The following is a 22,992-nucleotide window of genomic DNA, read 5'->3' as shown; positions in this document are numbered from 1 at the left end:
CCACTGAATCTCATGTCTCCCTTTTGGTTGTCAGAGTAACATGTAGGATTGAGGCTGTGTAGCAGTGACTGAGACTTCAGAGAATAAATGGGAGGCTGCCTCACTGCTCTGCTCCCACTGACAGACAGACAGATCCAGTCAAGTAGTCAGTTCTCTTTGAAGGTGTATGAAAAACACTTGTTTCAGCAAGCACACACATCCATCACAGAGTCAGTCCATCATGAGCACTTTGCAGTAAGAATGAGCAAAGCTTCATGACATCAGAGCCACCACTTCAGAGCCCCCCCCACCCACATTCCAGACCCTATTATAATATGTTATCAAAAATACGCCCCCCCCCCCCCCCCCCCCTCCATAACATGTTCTGTCTCTTTACATCAATGTAATTTAACAACTACTGAAATGTATCATTCTGAAGAAATTGAGATATCAGAATCTATTTGCTCATCTCTGCAGATTTAATTAGTTTCTGAAATTACATGAATCTAATGACTTGCTTCTTTAATTAGACTTGCTTGTTACCTTTATGAATGTATGATTTCTGTGTTAATATAATTTCTACCTAAACTCCTAATGGATTTTAGTATTCCCAGGTGTTTAGCGGTGTGCAACAGATGACAATCCTCTGTGTTGTGGCTGTCTGTCTCCTGTTCGGCGGTTTGAACCTGACCAATAGAGGTGACTCAGGAACACTCTGCTGAGAACCGTTGTTACATCTTTTGGTTGTTGTTGTTCATGAAGGTGACACCCATCACCCCACATCAGTGAAGCCCTAAAGTACACTGACAGCCCGAGACAGAACCGTCACGCACCTCCCCAATGAACTACACACAACTACACTTCACGCACACTCATATGTTTTACTCTAGAAGTAAGCAGGGGGTAGGTCTTAATGCCACCACATTGCTCTCTTCACAGTTTGAGAAGCTCTCTATATAGTTTGGGAGAAGGCAGGGTGAGCACTGTGATGTGACAATGGAGCAGCGGTAATGACAAGGGTATGTGCTCCCTTTAATAAAGGTTTGCTATCAGCCTGCGACGGTATCTGTTGTATCATACCCTGGTCAGCATTAAACCCATTTTAACCTGATCCATCAGGTTAAAACCCAGAGTTTGGCAAACAACATGAGTGTGACTATGGACTTTTTTCTTGACACCTTTAAAAGAAGCCTATTGTTCTCTAATTGTTCATGGATTGAAAGGTAATAATTGTAACATAGCTCCAAGCAGACCAGAATAGAAACACAGCAGGTCATATGTGATATTTCCTGCTGAATTTGTACCCTTAGACTGTGGTTGCCCATGTCACTTGGGCAATTTTGTGGGGGCGTATTGCTGGTGAGCTTGGGAGTGTGGCCAGCCTAGCCCAGCAGATTGGCTCAGAATGGGCCCTCCATCAGAACCACAGCTCCTTCTAAAGCCATGCCCAGCGCCCTTTCACAAAGCTGCCTCATATGGTTTCACTTTTCGCTCGGCTCCACTTTATGATATTGAAAAATAATAATGATATGCAGAAACCACACTGTAAAATCAAAAAGGAATAGGCCTTCATTTTGTCCCTGTTTTGTGTAAACTCATGCTGTAATTAAAAGGGTAGAGGCTTGCACATGTGTCTTTAGCGGAGAGGTTTTGAGTTGTTGTGTATTTAAGCACATTTAAGCATATATTGTGGAACTATTTAAAGGCATCTCTTTGTAACTTCCCTGCTATGCCTGTCACTGCTATATACCACAGTTGTCATGGTGATATCTTCTTTTCAGCTACAATACATGTGAGATTTGACTGATTAAACTAAACTCTGGATCAGCACTTCAAAGCTCCGCCCTCTGAGAGTCAGGCCAGATGCACCATAGTCATTTTTAACCTCACACCCAAGACTTTGGAACGGAACAGTGTGCAAGCTAGTAGACAGAGGTGGATCTGCCAGTTGGAAATTGGAAAAGGAAGTCTGTATTTATGAGGTGGTTTGAGGGGCTGTGTTAAGACTGGCTTAGCCTCACGCTCTCCCTCTGACAAGCCTGCTTCCCCTGTGCTGCGGTGACCAGGGAGAGGGAAGTCAAGAGAGTGACGGTGTGAGGCTTGTCAGGGGCGGCCAGCCCTATAGGCCCAGTGCAGGCAGTCAGGTGGCTAGGCATTCAGGTCTCCTGTGATACAGCAGCCCATTGATAAACTCCGCCTCCAATGTGAACAGAAGCATAGGGAGCCATTAATCCCAGAGCATGTGGGGCTGTTTTTATATTTGATGTGCTGCAGAGAACATGTCCGTCCCACTGGAGGGACATGTAGCAACGGCATACACACAACTTCCACCGAAACACCACAAATCTGGTTATAGCAACGGCACACACAAACACCCAACACACCCATCCTACACTCTCAGACAAAAGAGTACGTTTAGGGTACAGTATTTTTCCCAGGTGTACAAAAATATCAAAATACACATAATGTACTTTCAGGGGTATACATAAAATCTCACATGGTACTGTTCGGTACCTTTTAGAGTATATGTGCGGATAATATAGTACAATGGTATATTTCTGCACCCGATATTTTGAATATAAAGGTACAATCATCACACGCTCTCAAAAACCACACCCATTATTACAGTGGCTTGCGAAAGTATTCACCCCCTTGGCATTTTTCCTATTTTGTTGCCTTACAACCTGGAATGAAAATTTATTTTTTGGGGGGGTTTTATCATTTGATTTACACAACATGCCTACCATATTGAAGATGCTAAATATTTTTTATTGTGAAACAAACAAGAAATAAGACAAAAAAACAGAAAACTTGAGCGTGCATAACTATTCACCCCCCCAAAGTTAATACTTTGTGGAGCCACCTTTTGCATGAATTACAGCTGCAAGTCTCTTGGGGTATGTATCTATAAGCTTGGCACATCTAGCCACTGGGACTTTTGCCCATTCTTTAAGGCAAAACTGCTCCAGCTCCTTCAAGTCGGATGGGTTCCGCTGGTGTACAGCAATCTTTAAGTCATACCACAGATTCTCAATTGGATTGAAGTCTGGGCTTTGACTAGGCCATTCCAAGACATTTAAATGTTTTCCCTTAAACCACTCTAGTGTTGCTTTAGCAGTATGCTTAGGTTCATTGTCCTGCTGGAAGGTGAACCTACGTCTCAGCCTCAAATCTCGGGAAGAATGAAACAGGTTTCCCTCAAGAATTTCCCTGTATTTAGCGCCATCCATCATTCCTTCAATTCTGACCAGTTTCCTAGTCCCTGCCGATGATAAACATCCCCACAGCATGATGCTGCCACCACCATACTTCACTGTGGGGATGGTGTTCTCCGGATGATGGGAGGTGTTGGGTTTGCGCCAGACATAGCGTTTTTCTTGATGGTGAAAAAGCAAAATTTGTCTCATCTGACCAGAGTACCTTCTTCCATATGTTTGGGGAGTCTCCCCCACGCCCTTTGGTGAACACCAAACGTGGTTGCTTATTTTTTTCTTTAATTAAGCAATGGCTTTTTTTCTGTCCACTCTTCTGTAAAGCCCAGCTCTGTGGAGTGTACGGCTTAAAGTGGTCCTATGGACGCATACTCCAATCTCCGCTGTGGAGCTTTGCAGCTCCTTCAGGGTTATCTTTGGTCTCTTTGTTGCCTCTCTGATTAATGCCCTCCTTGACTGTTCCACTAGTTTTGGTAGGCAGCCCTCTCTTGGCAGATTTGTTGTGGTGCTATATTCTTTCCATTTTTTAATAATGGATTTAATGGAGCGCAGTGGGATGTTCAAAGTTTTTAAAAAAAATTTTATACCCCTACCTTGATCTGTACTTCTCCACTACTTTGTCACTGACCTGTTTGGAGAGCTCCTTGGTCTTCATGATTCCGCTTGCTTGGTGGTGCACCTTGCTTAGTGATGTTACAGACTCTGGGCCTTTCAGAACAGGTGTATATATACTGAGATCATGTGACACTTAGATTGCACACAGGTGGACTTTATTTAACTAATTATGTGACTTCTGAAGGTAATTGGTTGCACCAGATCTTATTTAGGGGCTTCATAGCAAAGGGGGTGAATACATATGCACGTACCTCTTTTCATTTTTTTTTTTTTCATTTCACTTCTCCAATTTTGACTAATTTATGTATGTCCATTACATGAAATCCAAATAAAAATCAATTTTTTCAGGTCACAACTTGCAGACTTGTTTACGTATTGCTGTGCGTTTTGTTGCCAACCTTACTTTGCTACCTGACAACTTTACGGTTTTTACTTTTTAATTACCGTTTATATTTTTTGTTTTTCCCTCACAACTTTTTTTTTCATTCAACTTTTTCACTCCGGACGCTTTATCTGGACATGGTTCGTCAGGACCTCCACCATCCGAAGCTAAGTAGTAACATTAACATGATGCCTTCTAATTGCAGTCGCTGTACTCATAATATACAGGAGAACGATCGCCTTACGGCGAGGATAGCTTCAGACGCAATCGTTAGGCAAGGGTAATTTCAGTGTAGGAAAGGATGAAACAGCGTCTGTGCCACCAGTAAGTACAGATAGTAGTATAAATCCCCTCGCACAGTCCCCGCAGCCGGACAACTTTCTCATGGCTTCTGGAGGGCAATGCTGTAGGACTGCTCAACCGGTGTCGCTCATTCAGCTGACAGAAACTTTCAACCGGTTTTCCCCATTAAGCAGCGAGTCGGAGTCTGAGGCCGAGTCTTCTCTTGTCTCTACTCCTCCCGTTACGGGGTCTGAGACGCCGAAGCTTCCCACCATTAGCTCTGACAAATTGAAAACCCTAGTCATTGGCGACTCCATTACCCGCAGTATTAGACTTAAAACGAATCATCCAGCGATCATACACTGTTTACCAGGGGGCAGGGCTACCGACGTTAAGGCTAATCTGAAGATGGTGCTGGCTAAAGCTAAAACTGGCGAGTGTAGAGATTATAGAGATATTGTTATCCATGTCGGCACCAACGATGTTAGGATGAAACAGTCAGAGGTCACCAAGCGCAACATAGCTTCAGCGTGTAAATCAGCTAGAAAGATGTGTCGGCATCGAGTAATTGTCTCTGGCCCCCTCCCAGTTAGGGGGAGTGATGAGCTCTATAGCAGAGTCTCACAACTCAATCGCTGGTTGAAAACTGTTTTCTGCCCCTCCCAAAAGATATAATTTGTAAATAATTGGCCCTCTTTCTGGGACTCACCCACAAACAGGACTAGGCCTGGCCTGCTGAGGAGTGACGGACTCCATCCTAGCTGGAGGGGTGCTCTCATCTTATCTACCAACATAGACAGGGCTCTAACTCCTCTAGCTCCACAATGAAATAGGGTGCAGGCCATGCAGCAGGCTGGTAGCCAGCCTGCCAGCTTAGTGGAGTCTGCCACTAGCACAGTCAGTGTAGTCAGCTCAGCTATCCCCATTGAGACCGTGTCTGTGCCTCGACCTAGGTTGGGCAAAACTAAACATGGCGGTGTTCGCCTTAGCAATCTCACTAGGATAAAGACCTCCTCCATTCCTGCCATTATTGAAAGAGATCGTGATACCTCACATCTCAAAATAGGGCTACTTAATGTTAGATCCCTCACTTCAAAGGCAGGTATAGTCAATGAACTAATCACTGATCATAATCTTGATGTGATTGGCCTGACTGAAACGTGGCCTGATGAATTTACTGTGTTAAATGAGGCCTCACCTCCTGGTTACACTAGTGACCATATCCCCCGTGCATCCCGCAAAGGCGGAGGTGTTGCTAACATTTACGATAGCAAATTTCAATTTACAAAAAAAAAAGAAGTTTTCGTCTTTTGAGCTTCTAGTCATGAAATCTATGCAGCCTACTCAATCACTTTTTATAGCTACTGTTCACAGGCCTCCTGAGCCATATACAGCGTTCCTCACTGAGTTCCCTGAATTCCTATCGGACCTTGTAGTCATAGCAGATAATATTCAAATTTTTGGTGATTTTAATATTCACATGGAAAAGTCCACAGACCCACTCCAAAAGGCTTTCGGAGCCATCATCGACTCAGTGGGTTTTGTCCAACATGTCTCTGGACCTACTCACTGTCACAGTCATACTTTGGACCTAGTTTTGTCCCATGGAATAAATGTTGTAGATCTTAATGTTTTTCCTCATAATCCTGGACTATCGGACCACCATTTTATTACGTTTGCAATCGCAACAAATAATCTGCTCAGACCCCAACCAAGGAGCATCAAAAGTCGTGCTATAAATTCTCAGACAACACAAAGATTCCTTGATGCCCTTCCAGACTCCCTCTGCCTACCCAAGGACGTCAGAGGACAAAAATCAGTTAACCACCTAACTGAGGAACTCAATTTAACCTTGCGCAATACCCTAGATGCAGTCGCACCCCTAAAAACTAAAAACATTTGTCATAAGAAACTAGCTCCCTGGTATACAGAAAATACCCGAGCTCTGAAGCAAGCTTCCAGAAAATTGGAACGGAAATGGCGCCACACCAAACTGGAAGTCTTCCGACTAGCTTGGAAAGACAGTACCGTGCAGTATCGAAGAGCCCTCACTGCTGCTCGATCATCCTATTTTTCCAACTTAATTGAGGAAAATAAGAACAATCCAAAATTTATTTTTGATACTGTCGCAAAGCTAACTAAAAAGCAGCATTCCCCAAGTGAGGATGGCTTTCACTTTAGCAGTAATAAATTCATGAACTTCTTTGAGGAAAAGATCATGATCATTAGAAAGCAAATTACGGACTCCTCTTTAAATCTGCGTATTCCTCCAAAGTTCAGCTGTCCTGAGTCTGCACAACTCTGCCAGGACCTAGGATCAAGAGAGACACTTAAGTGTTTTAGTACTATATCTCTTGACACAATGATGAAAATAATCATGGCCTCTAAACCTTCAAGCTGCATACTGGACCCTATTCCAACTAAACTACTGAAAGAGCTGCTTCCTGTGCTCGGACCTCCTATGTTGAACATAATAAACGGCTCTCTATCCACCGGATGTGTACCAAACTCACTAAAAGTGTCAGTAATAAAGCCTCTCTTGAAAAAGCCAAACCTTGACCCAGAAAATATAAAAAACTATTGGCCTATATAGAATCTTCCATTCCTCTCAAAATTTTTAGAGAAAGCTGTTGCGCAGCAACTCACTGCCTTCCTGAAGACAAGCAATGTATACGAAATGCTTCAGTCTGGTTTTAGACCCCATCATAGCACTGAGACTGCACTTGTGAAGGTGGTAAATGACCTTTTAATGGCGTCAGACCGAGGCTCTGCATCTGTCCTCGTGCTCCTAGACCTTAGTGCTGCCTTTGATACCATTGATCACCACATTCTTTTGGAGAGATTGGAAACCCAAATTGGTCTACATGGACAAGTTCTAGCCTGGTTTAGATCTTATCTGTCGGAAAGATATCAGTTTGTCTCTGTGAATGGTTTGTCCTCTGACAAATCAACTGTACATTTCGGTGTTCCTCAAGGTTCCGTTTTGGGACCACTATTGTTTTCACTATATATTTTACCTCTTGAGGATGTCATTCAAAAACATGTTAACTTTCACTGCTATGCGGATGACACACAGCTGTACATTTCAATGAAACATGGTGAAGCCCCAAAATTGCCCTCGCTAGAAGCCTGTGTTTCAGACATAAGGAAGTGGATGGCTGCAAACTTTCTACTTTTAAACTCGGACAAAACAGAGATGCTTGTTCTAGGTCCCAAGAAACAAAGAGATCTTCTGTTGAATCTGACAATTAATCTTGATGGTTGTAAAGTCGTCTCAAATAAAACTGTGAAGGACCTCGGAGTTACTCTGGACCCTGATCTCTCTTTTGACGAACATATCAAGACTGTTTCAAGGTCAGCTTTTTTCCATCTACGTAACATTGCAAAAATCATTAACTTTCTGTCCAAAAATGATGCATAAAAATGTATCCATGCTTTTGTTACTTCTAGGTTAGACTACTGCAATGCTCTACTTTCCGGCTACCCGGATAAAGCACTAAATAAACTTCAGTTAGTGCTAAATACGGCTGCTAGAATCCTGACTAGAATCCAAAAATTTGATCATATTACTCCAGTGCTAGCCTCCCTACACTGGCTTCCTGTTAAGGCAAGGGCTGATTTCAAGGTTTTACTGCTAACCTACAAAGCATTACATGGGCTTGCTCCTACCTATCTTTCCGATTTGGTCCTGCCGTACATACCTACACGTACGCTACGGTCACAAGACGCAGCCCTCCTAATTGTCCCTAGAATTTCTAAGCAAACAGCTGGAGGCAGGGCCTTCTCCTATAGAGCTCCATTTTTATGGAATGGTCTGCCTACCCATGTGAGAGACGCAGACTCGGTCTCAACCTTTAAGTCTTTACTGAAGACTCATCTCTTCAGTGGGTCATATGATTGAGTGTAGTCTGGCCCAGGAGTGTGAAGGTGAATGGAAAGGCTCTGGAGCAACGAATCGCCCTTGCTGTCTCTGCCTGGCCGGTTCCCCTCTCTCCACTGGGATTCTCTGCCTCTAACCCTATTACAGGGGCTGAGTCACTGGCTTACTGGTGCTCTTTCATGCCGTCCCTAGGAGGGGTGCGTCACTTGAGTGGGTTGAGTCACTGACGTGATCTTCCTGTCTGGGTTGGCGCCCCCCCTTGGGTTGTGCCGTGGCAGAGATCTTTGTGGGCTATACTCGGCCTTGTCTCAGGATGGTAAGTTGGTGGTTGAAGATATACCTCTAGTGGTGTGGCGGCTGTGCTTTGGCAAAGTGGGTGGGGTTTTATCCTTCCTGTTTGGCCCTGTCCGGGGGTATCATCGGATGGGGCCACAGTGTCTCCTGACCCCTCCTGTCTCAGCCTCCAGTATTTATGCTGCAGTAGTTTATGTGTCGGGGGGCTAGGGTCAGTTTGTTATATCTAGAGTACTTCTCCTGTCTTATCCGGTGTCCTGTGTGAATTTAAGTATGCTCTCTCTAATTCTCTCTTTCTCTCTTTCTTTCTCTTTCTCGAAAGCCTTGAGCCCTAGGACCATGCCTCAGGACTACCTGGCATGATGACTCCTTGCTGTCCCCAGTCCACCTGGCTGTGCTGCTGCTCCAGTTTCAACTGTTCTGCCTGCGGCTATGGAACCCTGACCTGTTCACCGGACGTGCTACCTGTCCCAGACCTGCTGTTTTCAACTCTCTAGAGACTGCAGAAGCGGTAGAGATACTCTTAATGATCGGCTATGAAAAGCCAACTGACATTTACTCCAGAGGTGCTGACTTGCTGCACCCTCAACAACTACTGTGATTATTATTATTTGACCATGCTGGTCATTTATGAACATTTGAACATCTTGGCCATGTTCTGTTATAATCTCCACCCGGCACAGCCAGAAGAGGACTGACCACCCCTTATAGCCTGGTTCCTCTCTAGGTTTCTTCCTAGGTTTTGGCCTTTCTAGGGAGTTTTTCCTAGCCACCGTGCTTCTACACCCGCATTGCTTGCTGTTTGGGGTTTTAGGCTGGGTTGCTGTACATCACTTTGAGATATCAGCTGATGTAAGAAGGGCTATATAAATAAATTTGATTTGATTTAAATTACAGGTTGTAATGCAACAAAATAGGAAAAATGCCAAGGGGGATGAATACTTTTGCAAGGCACTGTATATTTCCCATCATGCTCTATTGCAGGTTGATTTTTAGAATTGTTTGTTTCAATATGTGTGTTTTTGCGTGCACATTGATTGGTTGATTGATTGTATGCTACACAAAGATAAATAACTTACATCTTTCTAAACTAATCCAAACTGTTAGTAGTTGGACTTATTGCACCCTTTCCTGAGGTGGTTGTTCCCGTTTAGATGGATTATACATTTTCCCTACATTGGCAATCATTCTAAATGCAGGTTGTTTGCACTGGTGTAAAGCACTTAATTAAAAATACTTGAAAGTACTACTTAAGTAGTGTTTTGGCGTATCTTTACTTTACTATTTATATTTTTGAAAACTTTTACTTTCCTACAGAAAAGTATGTACTTTTTACATTACATTTTGAATGCTTAGCACGACAGGAAAATGGTCTAATTCACACACTTATCAAGATAACATCCCTGGTCATCCCAAACTGCCTCGGATCTGGCGGATTCACTAAATACATGCTTAATTTGTAAATTATGTCTGAATGTTGGAGCGTACCCCTGGCTATCCAGAAATAAAAATAAAATGGTTTTCGTGATATATGGAATTTGAAAGTATTTATACTTTTACTTTTGATACTGAAGTATATTTAAAACCAAATACTTTTAGGCTTTTACTCAAGTAGTATTTTACTTAGTGACTTTCACTTTTACTTGAGTCATTTTCTATTAACGTATCTTTACTTTCAAGTATGACAATTAGTAACTTTTTCCACCACTGGTTGATTGTGATTAAAAGTTTACATTTTTGGATATCCTAACTCCGGCTGGATTCCAACAGGAATTACATATCACTTTGCAAGCCAGCATAATGTGACCTGCAAGCCAGACGTTTCAGGCCATTGTGTTGGGGTAAAACTAGGCTGTCAAAATATAGCCTTATGATATACAGTATGTAATGAATTGTGATAAAGCATTTCATTTCAATGATCAAATATTCACTTAGACACTCACTTGGTGAAGGATACAGGACTGAAAGCCATTGAATCCAACAACTCTGTCACTAGCAAACAAAGTCATGGGTGGTACTGGTAACTCTAAAATTCACCTGAAAGGCTCCCTGGGAAATATGCAAATAAGGCTTTATACCCAACAGTGTTAAAACAACACCCAAAAACTTTTTATAGGTACATTTTTGACACTTAAAAGGAACAAAGAGCATTGTCACTGTTGTGGTACCCTAAAAAAAAATATATATATATATATTTTACAAAGGTACACTTTTGTACCTGTACTATCTTGTCCCCTAAGGCTAGATATGAATAAACAAGAAGTTTAGCTTTGTTTTTATCATACTGTAGCTTTACACGTGTTCTATGAACTACTATGTTAGGTTAACAACACAGATATTATCTATAAATGTTTTCTGCTTCACCTGCAGCCACACTTGACACTGTAGTTTATTTTAATGGCCTTAGAGCTGTATACCTGAATAGGGCCATCCATGGTAGAGGGAGGTGGTATTGCACTAACTGGTACTTTAGCACTGGTTGAAGTCGACCTTGAGGCCTCTAGTCTCTTTGTTGTTTTGTGAGTGTCGTCAGGTAGTGAAATGTCCCACTGAGCCTTTTAGAGGGGAGCTTGAACGTGTGGTCCTCCCTGCACCTCTACCTACAAGCCCCAACAGGACTCAGGGGGAGAGGGATATCAAAACCATCTTGGCCAAGTGCAGTGAGTGCTGTGGTGCAATGAGTGATCTCACAGAGGAGAGCAGGGCCTATCCTCTCCCCCCACAGCTCTCCTCACTTCTCTGCCACGGCATCTGGGCCATGTGAGCCACATTATTGTAATTGAGCACGGATGGAGCCGGGTGTGATGTGATCTCTCTCTCTCTCATATTTCTCCATATGTGAGATGACCAGTCAGAGTCTTTTTTTCCCTCCTGGGAGAGTAGGTCTACAACACAAAGTGCCTGTAACACAGAGATCAATTAACTCCTTTCAAGTGAGATCAAAGGGCCAATGGGCTGTGTCCAGACCTCAGCAGAACCTGCAGCCTCATTAAGTCCTTCTGATTGGACGCATGAAGGGAGTTTGCTGCCATGTGTCTCATATGTGTGAGTTAGTCATAAACAAGGGTGATGTGATTGCCTAGGACAGATGTTTGCAAACAAACCAACTTGGCAATGACATTTTTTATATTTCAGATTATTTAAATGTTTTGTCCAATTTATGCTTTGGCCACAAATACCAGTTTAGGAAAATTCAGCAACCTTAGTTGTTGAATTAACAGAATTAACAGAATATTAACTTTCAAAAGTTAGATTTTCACTGGACAGTTACTGTCGCTACTAGCCCTTTCCTGCAGTCAAATTACCAAAGTGCCCTCTAGTGGCCACATGGGTGGAATGTTATTCATATTTTTTTTAATTTCATAATTAATAAACATGATAATTTTTTACGCCAAAAATTCGGTGTTTCTATATCAAATGGTTTTGTTTTATTTTAGTCTCCTGTGATGTATTTAGTGTAATATTGGGATGCAAACTCAAAACGTAATACATTTCAACTCTATGTCATGGTACAGGTATTTTGTTTTTGTTAAGCCCATGTGTCTGATGTGTATACTTTTGTTTCAAAGTAGATTTGTTTAAGACTACCAAGAAACACTGTGTGACCCTGATTTAGCCCACTGCACTAAAAATAATGCCACCACAGTGTATAACAAACAGGAAGGGGATGGAGGGGTGGTAGAGCTGGAGGTGGTGTGGTACAACAAGCTGATCGTCCATGGGCAGGGCCGTGCACAGAATTAATATCTCGAAATTCACAAAATTCCAAATGCCTCCGTAGCGATAACATTGTTGAGCATAGGTCTATTTATTGCTGCAACAACACACTCACTGATCATCACAAAATAAAATCTAAAATTTCAATGTACAATTCCCTACTGAAGATGCAGCTACTCCTCTCTATGGGCCCGATTCCGACTTAGGAAATTATGCCATTCTTACTCACACCTTTTCTACGCACTTTTCAGTAGTATGGGATTATAACGATGACAGACCTACTTGAGTTTGTATTTTGAATTTTGTGGTGGCAGATTGAGATCTGTGGTTGCAAGTACGACTCGTAGATGTGTAATTTTATTTTGCAAGCTTGTATCATGATGTATGAAAAATGTAACAATGGTTGCAAACTTGTTACTTGACATTTGAATTTATTTCAAGTTACAAGTTAAATTTATTTTCTGAATTATTACAAATCCATGTACAAGTATGAATGATTCTGCTGTGAATAAAAAATACACATGCAGTTTTTAAATCTGCGCACACTTGGAGTTCTGTCACTGCTGTCACCTTAAAAAGAGATTTGTAAGCTTGTACAACATTTTGTATGTTTGTAGAAAGAGATTTGCAAGTAGAAATCTGATTTGCGCTCTGTGGGCAGGACATTTTACTCCTGACCAATCAGTTCCCCAAAACCACAACTGCCGAACCATTGGCTGGATTGTGCCATCAATCAAATCTCAGGAAGTAGCTCCCTACATGAGCAAGATAGGATGAGGTAAATGAAACGAAAACAATGTACTTGAAAGTAATTGTCTCTTATCTGTATTCATCGATTTTTTTTGTGTGAAAAGGCATGACAGTAGTTTGCTTATCATGTGAAACATAATGGTACATTTCAGACAAACTCCAGACCAGCCAGTGCATTGACAGCCGCTATTGCGTTAGCTAACTGGCCTCTGACATTCATCCTAGCTTTACTATCAACTAGCTAGCTTTATCAGGCAGCTTTAGATGTGAGGGCAAAACAAATATATGTGACCCGATTCAGGAAACTGGGCGTATGTCGAAAGTCACAACTTCACAGGAGAGCCGTTTGAACGTCTGCATTTAAAAAAAATCCAAATGTGTTTTGGCAGTAATGCCTTCTCGAACAGGTAAACTTTCATGTGCCTTAATAACAAACTTTTATGCCATCTGTAAATACGAATGAAGCTGTTCATTTACGAGCCTAGTTGGTTTAGCCAAAGAAAAAGTCAGGAACCTAGCCATGATTGGCTGAGATAATGAGTGGGCTGAACATGCCAAGAGATGAGTTTCAGATTGGTCTGCGGTGTAGCATCTTGTGTCTCAACCTTCACTTCCTGATCACAGGCCACACCAAGTTTGCTCCCGACTGGTGCTTCAGCCTCATCAAGCAGCGCTTCAGAAAGACCAGAGTGAACACTTTGTGTTAGATTGCTGGTGTTGTGAAGGACAACACTGTGACAGGGGTTAACATCCCACAGCTGGTTAGTACTTTTCCACGTCTGGATGTGGCTGGGGGTTATAGCATTTCTTTCACATGACCCATCAATTTAGACAAATGTGTCTCGGTCAGCGTCATCTAATATTTATAAAATATTTTTATCTGGACACTTTCTGTTTACCTGGAATTGCTCCTTATTGTAGGCTACTAACACTTTTAGTCTTAATCTTTACTACACTACTCACTGTTTAGCACATTATCTCACATCTGAATCCTTAAAGAGATGGGTGGGGCTGGCTTAAGAGGGTGTGAACAATGCTGAATGGGTGTAGACAAAGGAGAGCTCTCCAGTAGGTGCCAAAACATTCAAAGGCCCTTTTCTCAAAAGTGAGTTTACAAGTTTATCAACTTTCAAAGCAGAATTACTTTCCCATTGTTCCTCAAAAATGCAGTGTATGATATACCATTTTGTAGCTCTGAGTCTCTACTTTATCCAATGTAAAAAAAAAAACATTTCAAATTTTGCTACATAACACCGATTTGAGCCGATCAGTCACGTATTTGCTAGTTAGTTAACCATCTGATTGATGAAGTTGGTTATAAATGTCATGGGCTAGCTAGCTAACTCTCACCATCGTCACTGCTGTGTAGCTAATGTTAGCTAGGTTTCTAGAAAAAAATATAGACATATTTGAAGCTATATTTTAAAGACTTGTTACTGACTTTTGAACACTTGTCAAACTACTTCGTTCCACTGTTTATTGATTAATTGGTGACTGAAAAAGTTGTCAAGAAAAATGCCCCTCCAAATTTCACTGCAAATAGACTATTAGGCTGGTTGGGTATCATTTGGCTGATGTGCACATTTACATGAGTGTTTAACTAGCCTTGTTAGCCAAGTTACTGACTGACTAGTATTATTGTTGCTCATGTTTTTGTTGCATTTCAGGTGGAGAGGGAGTAAGATTACTAGAAAGGAGCATGCTGCCAGACCACCAAAGGACCCTAGTGGTATCACAGTCAATGTTTATGAACTGTATTTGAATTGCTCATTTATATCAATGACACTAACAAAATGGTTTGAACGTTCAGCAACGTGCAGTAAATGCTAACACGGCTTTGGTGGTGAAACGTACATAATGTATTCATTGTCATCTCCCTATCAGGCCACTGCATGCTGTAACACATCTGCTACAAGCTGCCTGCCTGAATACTGGGGCCTTCAGTGGTTCATTCCCTTTGATTACAGCAAGAGTCTTCTTATCTCTATCTCATAGCCATTTAACATGTACTGTATGTAACCACTCAAATTCATGGAAACTGCTGCGAATACAAGAACTGACTTATATTCACTTGTCCCTGGCTGCGTTTAGACAGGCAGCCCAATTCTGACCTTCTTACTTTGGCTGCCTATCTAAACGCAGCCTATTTGTCCTATTCTTAAGTCTTGTCTGGGATATATATTTCAGTTGGCACACCTGTGTGATGTCCTTTATACATAAAACATTTTTTTCACCCTGGATATGAGACTTAAACCTTTTTGAATTATAAGCTCTAAGTGTTGCCTTGATGGATAAAGTCTGCATGTTGTCAGATGTTTACCATAGTAGTTAGTAAAAATGAGAACAGGCTAAGAAACAGTAATTGTTTTGTAACCTATAAAAAAATGAACGAGTAGTTTATACAACACTTTATTGCATTTGGTGGTCATCCCCCAAATGTGAAGCCTTGGTAGTTGCCTCCTTCCTCAGGGAACTGTTTACAGCTGACAACATGGTGGCAGGGTTCTTGATGTTCTGCTCTAGAGTTCCATGGCCCGGCAGACTCACCTGGGAACAGAGGGATGGACACGTTCGGTTTTATAAAAGTCTGGGAGACTTTTAGTGGGAGGAGAGTACATGTGTTTTGGAGTGAGTACAGTAAATCCAACCAGTGGCCCTGGATAATATGATATGTGTCATCACACAGACAGACAACCATAGTGAAGAAGGTTTACATGGTGCATCAAGTATATTACCACCAGCGGAGCTTACTTCTCTGGAGAGATCACAGGTAGTTGATCTGAAGGCTCTGGAGGTCCTTGGAATATTCTGTCTCTAGCACCTGTAGAGAGATGGATAGAGGTACGGAATGTTCTTGCAAGAGAGTTAACATGTATATGTTGATTTTTGAGGACTATAAGGGTGCCTTCCAATCAGTCAAATGGATGAGTGAAAGGGGCGGGGGGTTTCAAGTTGTATCTTCATGTCTGTAACTTCACTCTCACTCCTAAGACCTCACCCCTGACCTCCCATTGGCCCAAAACCCTCTAATCAATCTCTCGGACAGGGAGTTACTCCAGGAGTAGACAAGTGTATGGTGCGTAGGGCTTCTCACTCTGCATATGAGTGGAGTATTAGCTATATATACAGTATATAAACAATATGCATGATTTACTGACATGGAGTGCTCCATGTTCCTGCTGGTAGCAGGCCTCAAACTGGATGCAGGGAAATGTACTGCCTTGTATTATGATTGTATACATCTTCACCAGGCTCGTGGAAATCATATGACAAACCTACATAGATTAACAAAATAAAATGGTAACTGTATTTGGTCAATTGAAGTCATGACAGCCATAGGTTCTTTACACAGAAGTCTTTTTTGTTCCAGCACTTCACTAACACTTCATTCAACTAATTGTGGTCAAAATCTAACAAAAACTTGCACGCAGTTCAGTCCCCTGGGAAATAAATCCCCCACGTCTGTATTATTGAATGAGCTTCCCAAGTTACAAGTTTAGCGACAGGTTTGCACAATAGCATTTAACATGTGTGGATCTATTTCTATCGAACCTTGTGAATAAACTCCAAGAACAAGATTATTTTCCTGATGGCTGGGAGGTTCCCAAGTTCTTTAGATCTGTATGGTGTTAGGGATGTGCTTCAACCTGATGAAAAGAGCAGAACGTGGGAATAAATGAACCTCACTGCTCAAATTTCAGTGCTGGTTCAAGTTACTGAGAACACCAACTACCTTTAATGTGTCATCATTTTTGTAAACAGTTTTACATATTCATAAGCTTGATCAAGTTTACCAGTTTACTTTTATCTAGCTAATAGTTTTGCAGTGAAATTGAGAGGGGCATTTTTCTAGCCAACTTTTTCAGTCACCAATTAATCAATAAACAGGCAGTGGAATGAAGTAGTTAGACAAGTGTTCAAAAGTCAGTTACAAGTCTTATTTTCTAGAAACCTAGCTAACATTAGCTACACTTTAGTGATGATGGTGGTAGTTAGCTAGCTTTTCCCAGCATTTTCAATGGCATGTATATCAATCAGATGGTTAACTAACTAGCAAATATATTTGTTTTCCTTGCATCTAAAGCTGCCTGATAAAGCTAGCCAGTTGATAGTGAAGCTAGGATGAATGTCAGAGGCCAGCTAGCTAATGCAATAGGTCAGGAGTTTGTCTGAAATGTACCATTATATTCTAAATGATAAGCAAACTACTGTCATGCCTTTTCACACACAAAAATGTATGAATACAAATAAAAGAGACTATTGATTTCAAGTAGATTTTTTTTGTTTCTTTTACCTCATCCTCTCTTGCTAAAGAAAAACGTTAAAAAACTTTCTTTAAAAAAAAATCCTCTCTTGCTCATGTGGGTAGCTACTTCCTGAGATTTGATTGATGGAACAATCCAGCCAATGGTTAGGTGGTTGTGGTTTTGACAGAAGGAACTGATTGGTCAAGAGTAAAAAATGCTGCCCCCAGCACGCAAATCACATTTTGACTTACAAATCTCTTTCGATTTGCAAATCTCTTTCGACAAATTTACAAAACTTGGTAACAGTTTGAGAATATCTTGGTAATGTAACAACAGTGACAGAACTCGGAGTGTACACAGATTCAAAATCTGCAAGTGTTATTTTGATTCACAGTTGAATATTTATACTCGTAAATGGATTTGTAATAATTCTGAAAATAAATTATACTGGCAAATCTTATTGAATGTATTCAAATATCAAAATGCAAGTTTGCAACCGTTGTTAAATCTTTCACAAATCATGATACAAGCTTGCAAAATTAAATTACACATTTGCGAATCGTACTTACAACCACGAATCTCAATGTGCGACCACATAATTCAAAATACAAACCCACATAGGTCTGTCATCATTATAATCCCATACTGTAGTTGATATTCAGATTTATTTTAGGAAGGTGCATAACGGCTTTGCATAAAATACATGTAATTCAGCTGCTGAAAACCCACCCACTTGCTGGCCAACATATGTTCTTGGGGTGTACGGTATACCTTTTAGTTAGAATTTTGTTGACAGACTCAATAGAATATCGAGAGACCGGTTCAGCAGAATATTAAGGATCAATGAAAGAAAGCCATCTAAATATATGAAAATTCATCTCCGTTTCATCACCAATTAGTAGATGTAAATATACTCTGATTTTGAAGATTATTTAGGTTTAGGAAAGTGAATCATAAAAAAACAGGGTTGGAGAGCCTTTACATATGAAAGAAAGAAAATGGTGGTTTGATTCATTCAGAAAATTGCCAAATTCAGTTCTTTAACCCATGCTAATGTTGGAAGATTAGTGTACATATAATTATAATAGGGAGAATAGTGTACAATAGTAGGCTATACCCTTGTCTATTGCCTGCGCTAACCATGGAAATGTGTGATGACACAGCCAAGTATTGCACCATGGGTCAAGTTCAAACTGTTATGACCTAATCTGTCCTCTGCTTCGTAACGATTTAATGAGCCAACATGTCTTTTTTAAATATTATCAACTGTTACTAAAGATCCTTAGGAATAACTACATGGCCATGACAGAGATAACATAGGAAGCATAGGAAGCAAATTTCACAGGAGCTCCTCAAGAGGAAGCTGACGATGGTAAGAACAGTACAAAAAAACAAGCCAGAGCTCCCACCTCAGATGTTGAATACACGGAACATGCCAATCAATTCCTCTAAGTTTGTGTTCACGGCCGACACGTCCCTAGTGTGCTACGTGCCAAAGAAAGGCAAAAATGTGGTACTCATGAGTACGCTGCACAGAGATGAGAGAATCTGTGGCCAGGAACATCAAAAAACAGAAACCATAATGGATTACAATGCCACAGAAGGAGGGATGGACAATTTAGATAAGCTGGTACATGGCTACAGGTGCAAAAGAAGAACCCTACGCTGGCCATTTGTGATATTCTTCAATATATTGGACATCTCGGCATACAACGCGTTTGTCATCTGGATAGCGTTGAACCCAGATTGGAACAGAGGGAATCTCCAGAGGAGACGGCTCTTTCTCGAGGAGCTGGGAAAGGCATTAGTAAGACCTCAAATCCAGAGGAGGCAACATATCCCAAGAACCCCAGCTTCTGCAGCCATTGTGAGGAGGATTCAGGAGGAGGATGCTGGTGCCCCATCCGCCCGTCCCACAGAACCAACAACTCCAATACCGGAAGTGAGTGTGTGTCTGACTCTCCTACCTTGGCCTGCTGTAACTATGTATGTGAGTGAGTGAGTGAGTGAGTGAGTGAGTGAGTGAGTGAGTGAGTGAGTGAGTGAGTGAGTGAGTGAGTGAGTGAGTGAGTGAGTGAGTGAGTGAGTGAGTGAGTGAGTGAGTGAGTGAGTGAGTGAGTGAGTGAGTGAGTGAGTGAGTGAGATGTTAGTAAAATTCCTGAACTAAGTGTTTTCAACATTCTAGATTGCAGCCGGTAGCATCAAGAAGAAGCACTGCAATGTGAGTGGACTCAAGAAGGATAGGAAGACACAGTACACATGCATCATGTGCAAGAAATACATTTGCAACACACACAGTAAAACTATATCCCTCATGTTGTGTGTAGACCGGTCTTAATTTATGTTCAATGGGGCTCATTTATAATTTCCATAAATACTGTATGTAAGATTTGTCCTTCCAATTTGTTCAGTTCAAAGCAATTAACATGAATAGTGATGAAAACCTTGTTTCATTTATATTTGTTCAAGATAAACATGATTTATTCTACCCATGTATTGATTATAATTGATTTTTGTTAACAAAAATCACATTTTATTAAATAAAACAATATTTATTGATAAATGTGATCTAGCAATGGTAAATGGCAAATATTAACCATGTATGCTGTCTATATTGCTTGTGATTGATATAAGTCAACATCTGCATATTAAGTATTTTTATGTAAACTGTTATGGCTGTATTGTTTTAAAAACCCAATAATGTTGTGGGTCCATCAGACCCGCGAACATTGGGTGAATAACAAAAACATGAACACCATACAAGGTCAGAATATGCATAAAAACTAGGTAGCTAGCTTCACACACGCTCAACCTGTGACAGCATCTCATGCATGTATAGATACCAGGCACATGCAATCTTTGTACAGGGCAGACTGGGTAAAAAGGATGAGCTCCATACAGGGCAGACCAAAAGGTTCAACCAATTGACGGGGTGGTCGAACTTGATGACATCACGGTGACTTACGGGCATTGGGTTCCAAACAGCAATGACAAAAGAGATTATACAAAAAATAATTTTTGTGGAAATTATACCACCGCCCAAAAGGGCACTTTGGAGACTAGAAGGGAAAATGGGCATGTGCTCTATCTGTGCACGTGCCTGGCCATGAGGAGAGAGGAGAGTCTTACTCCACAGACAGGTGCAGTGACCCTGTACACCCCTGGAGGTGCCACATGCATTTTATTGGACATTTATGGTTGGCCAGCGTTTTTTTAACACAGCCACCTGAATGCAATAAAGGGTCAGCTCTGAGCTCCGGTTGCCCATGGGATTTCCCAGCAACTCCCGTGGGACGCTTGCCCAGATAAGATGTTTATTAAGCTGAAAGTGGTCCGGAGGGAAAACAGAAAGGCATTGAGAGATTTGGGCTAGCAGTTTTCTTGTTAGTTGTAGCGCTCCACAGAGGATTGGTTTATTTCCCCTGCTGAACCCAGAAGGAGGACGTAACAGGGTCAGTTCATAGGGCATGAGTTTGCCAAAGTGGTAACTAGGCACATGAACTCCAGGAAGGAAATTCCTGCAGACCAGCGAGGTCCCTTTCTAACAATCACCCTTTCAGTTACTCCCACATTACTGAGGAACACCATAGAAAGCTGACCGGTGGCATGTTAGGTGAACATTCTTTAATTGTTGACAATATTTTTTTGTGGCTTGCAGAAAAAAGCTAAATGGTGCCAAATGTATTTTAAGAACATTTTACATTCATAATCATCAAAACAGTATTAGCAGGAAACCTTGTCCTGTACTGTATGTCTACACAGTAGATTATTGTTTTTCTAGTGATCTTCATGAGTACCACTAGACCACTAGTTCAAAGCCCTGGGCTTCAGCCCCAGGTGGGGTGCTCTGATAACTTAATTTAGCCTGTTAGCTCTCCTTTAAGGGTCTGAAAACACCCACTAATATATTCATTAGACTTTATGGTTCTCTGCTCTGGCTTTCTCATCTTGACAAAAGCCAGAGAGCTTTATCCTCTCTCTCTCTCTCTCTCTCTCTCTCTCTCTCTCTCTCTCTCTCTCTCTCTCTCTCTCTCTCTCTCTCTCTCTCTCTCTCTCTCTCTCTCTCTCTCTCTCTCTCTCTCTCTCTCTCTCTCTCTCTCTCTCTCTCTCTCTCTCTCTCTCTCTCTCAGCCAGACGTTCCAAGTATTTCTTCGTTTCTGGAAGGGATATACTGAAGTTGTGGTCAGCACATAAGGAGCAGCACGTTGTGATGGAAAGGGGTTTTAGATTACTCTGCCTAATGTTTAGGACAGATTGGAAATGTTTGCTTGTGACAGACGCTGTCTAAATCTTCACTACCAGATCCACCCAGCTGAAAAACATCTGGTGGATTTCTACCTTTTCTCTGAAGTGCAGACTTGTAATGACACACACACACACACACACACACACACACACACACACACACACACACACACACACACACACACACACACACACACACACACACACACACCCACACACACACCCACACACACACACACACACACACACACACACACACACACACACACACACACACACACACACACACACACACACACACACACACACACACACATTTCCACAAGAACACTGTGGTACACCTATGGACTGCACAAGAAAAGTGACATTTACCTAAAGTAATGAACTCGATTCTATAAATAAAAATATTAGTTTAAATACCTTTCTAACTGTGGCCCCCAAGCCATTGCACAGCAGTTGTGACCGTAACATAGCCAACACACATCTACTAATGGTTTCTGACTTACTTTGCATGCATGTATAACTGCAATAAGTGAAGAAATCATGCCTTTGGTTTCATGCCAGTTTTGTCCAAGTATCTCTATAATGGATTCTCCATAGTGTGGTGTTCAACATGATTATACATCTTTCTGGAGTTCTAAAGCTAACATGATATTATGACATAGCATGGAGTATTTAGATCCATTCAGAATGTCTTTCAGTGCTCTAGCCACAAGGTCTGTAGGAACATGGAGAATGTATGTGTCCCACATGAGTAAAAGCTGTGTATGCCTGCTGTAAATGGCACATATCCCAAGATCATGCTTGGAACTTTCTGCAGCCTTGCTTTCTGTCAGGGATACATTATTGTCCTGGAGACAAATCATATGAACAACAAAACAATCCAACAAAAATCATTGTAAATCGTGCTCGAATTGAGAAACATTTGCCATCACCAGAGCAGCAAAGCAACTAGATCCATATTTCTGCATCTGTTACACTCACATCTTATATAATTATCAAGAAAGATATTCTAGCTGACCATTTTTGTGAGCAAATGGAACTTGTACGTGAGTAAACGGAGGAACGTGTATGTTCTCTATTGTTTCAGCTGAGTAGTCTCTGCTCTGGCCTTTCTATCATCTCCCACTCACAAACACAACTCCCCTGTCTGTCTATTTGGCCTATTAACTTCTCCAGATGTGGCTTGGTTTTCTATGTACTGTTCTACAGCTCTGTTCTGCAATTACCTCAGTTGCCTAATGTTTCTTAGTCACAGCAATATCCATATGCCAGATGGATCATACCAACCTTTAACTATGGTCACCACCAGTCGGGTAGTGTCACGGATAGATGTTGAGCGACTGACACAGATTTGGTATTAATGTGGTTTTGGTAATGCAAAATTCT

The 22,992-nt window shown here is 41.4% G+C and overlaps 1 long non-coding RNA gene across 1 annotated transcript; it reads right to left on the bottom strand.

The window, feature by feature from the left end:
* Nucleotides 1-16,282: 16,282 nt before the first annotated feature.
* LOC120063486 lies at nt 16,283-17,481 on the bottom strand. Its single transcript, XR_005478513.1, has 3 exons — nt 17,406-17,481; nt 16,664-16,758; nt 16,283-16,386 (listed from the first exon to the last, which is right to left on the bottom strand). It is a non-coding gene; the product is annotated as an uncharacterized LOC120063486 (long non-coding RNA).
* Between the last annotated feature and the right edge of the window lie 5,511 nt (nt 17,482-22,992).

This window comes from Salvelinus namaycush, chromosome 18 (assembly GCF_016432855.1).
Source record: "Salvelinus namaycush isolate Seneca chromosome 18, SaNama_1.0, whole genome shotgun sequence".
Taxonomy (NCBI): domain Eukaryota; kingdom Metazoa; phylum Chordata; class Actinopteri; order Salmoniformes; family Salmonidae; genus Salvelinus; species Salvelinus namaycush.
Note: the sequence above shows the minus strand (reverse complement) of the source record. Positions and strands in the feature narration are given on the sequence as shown.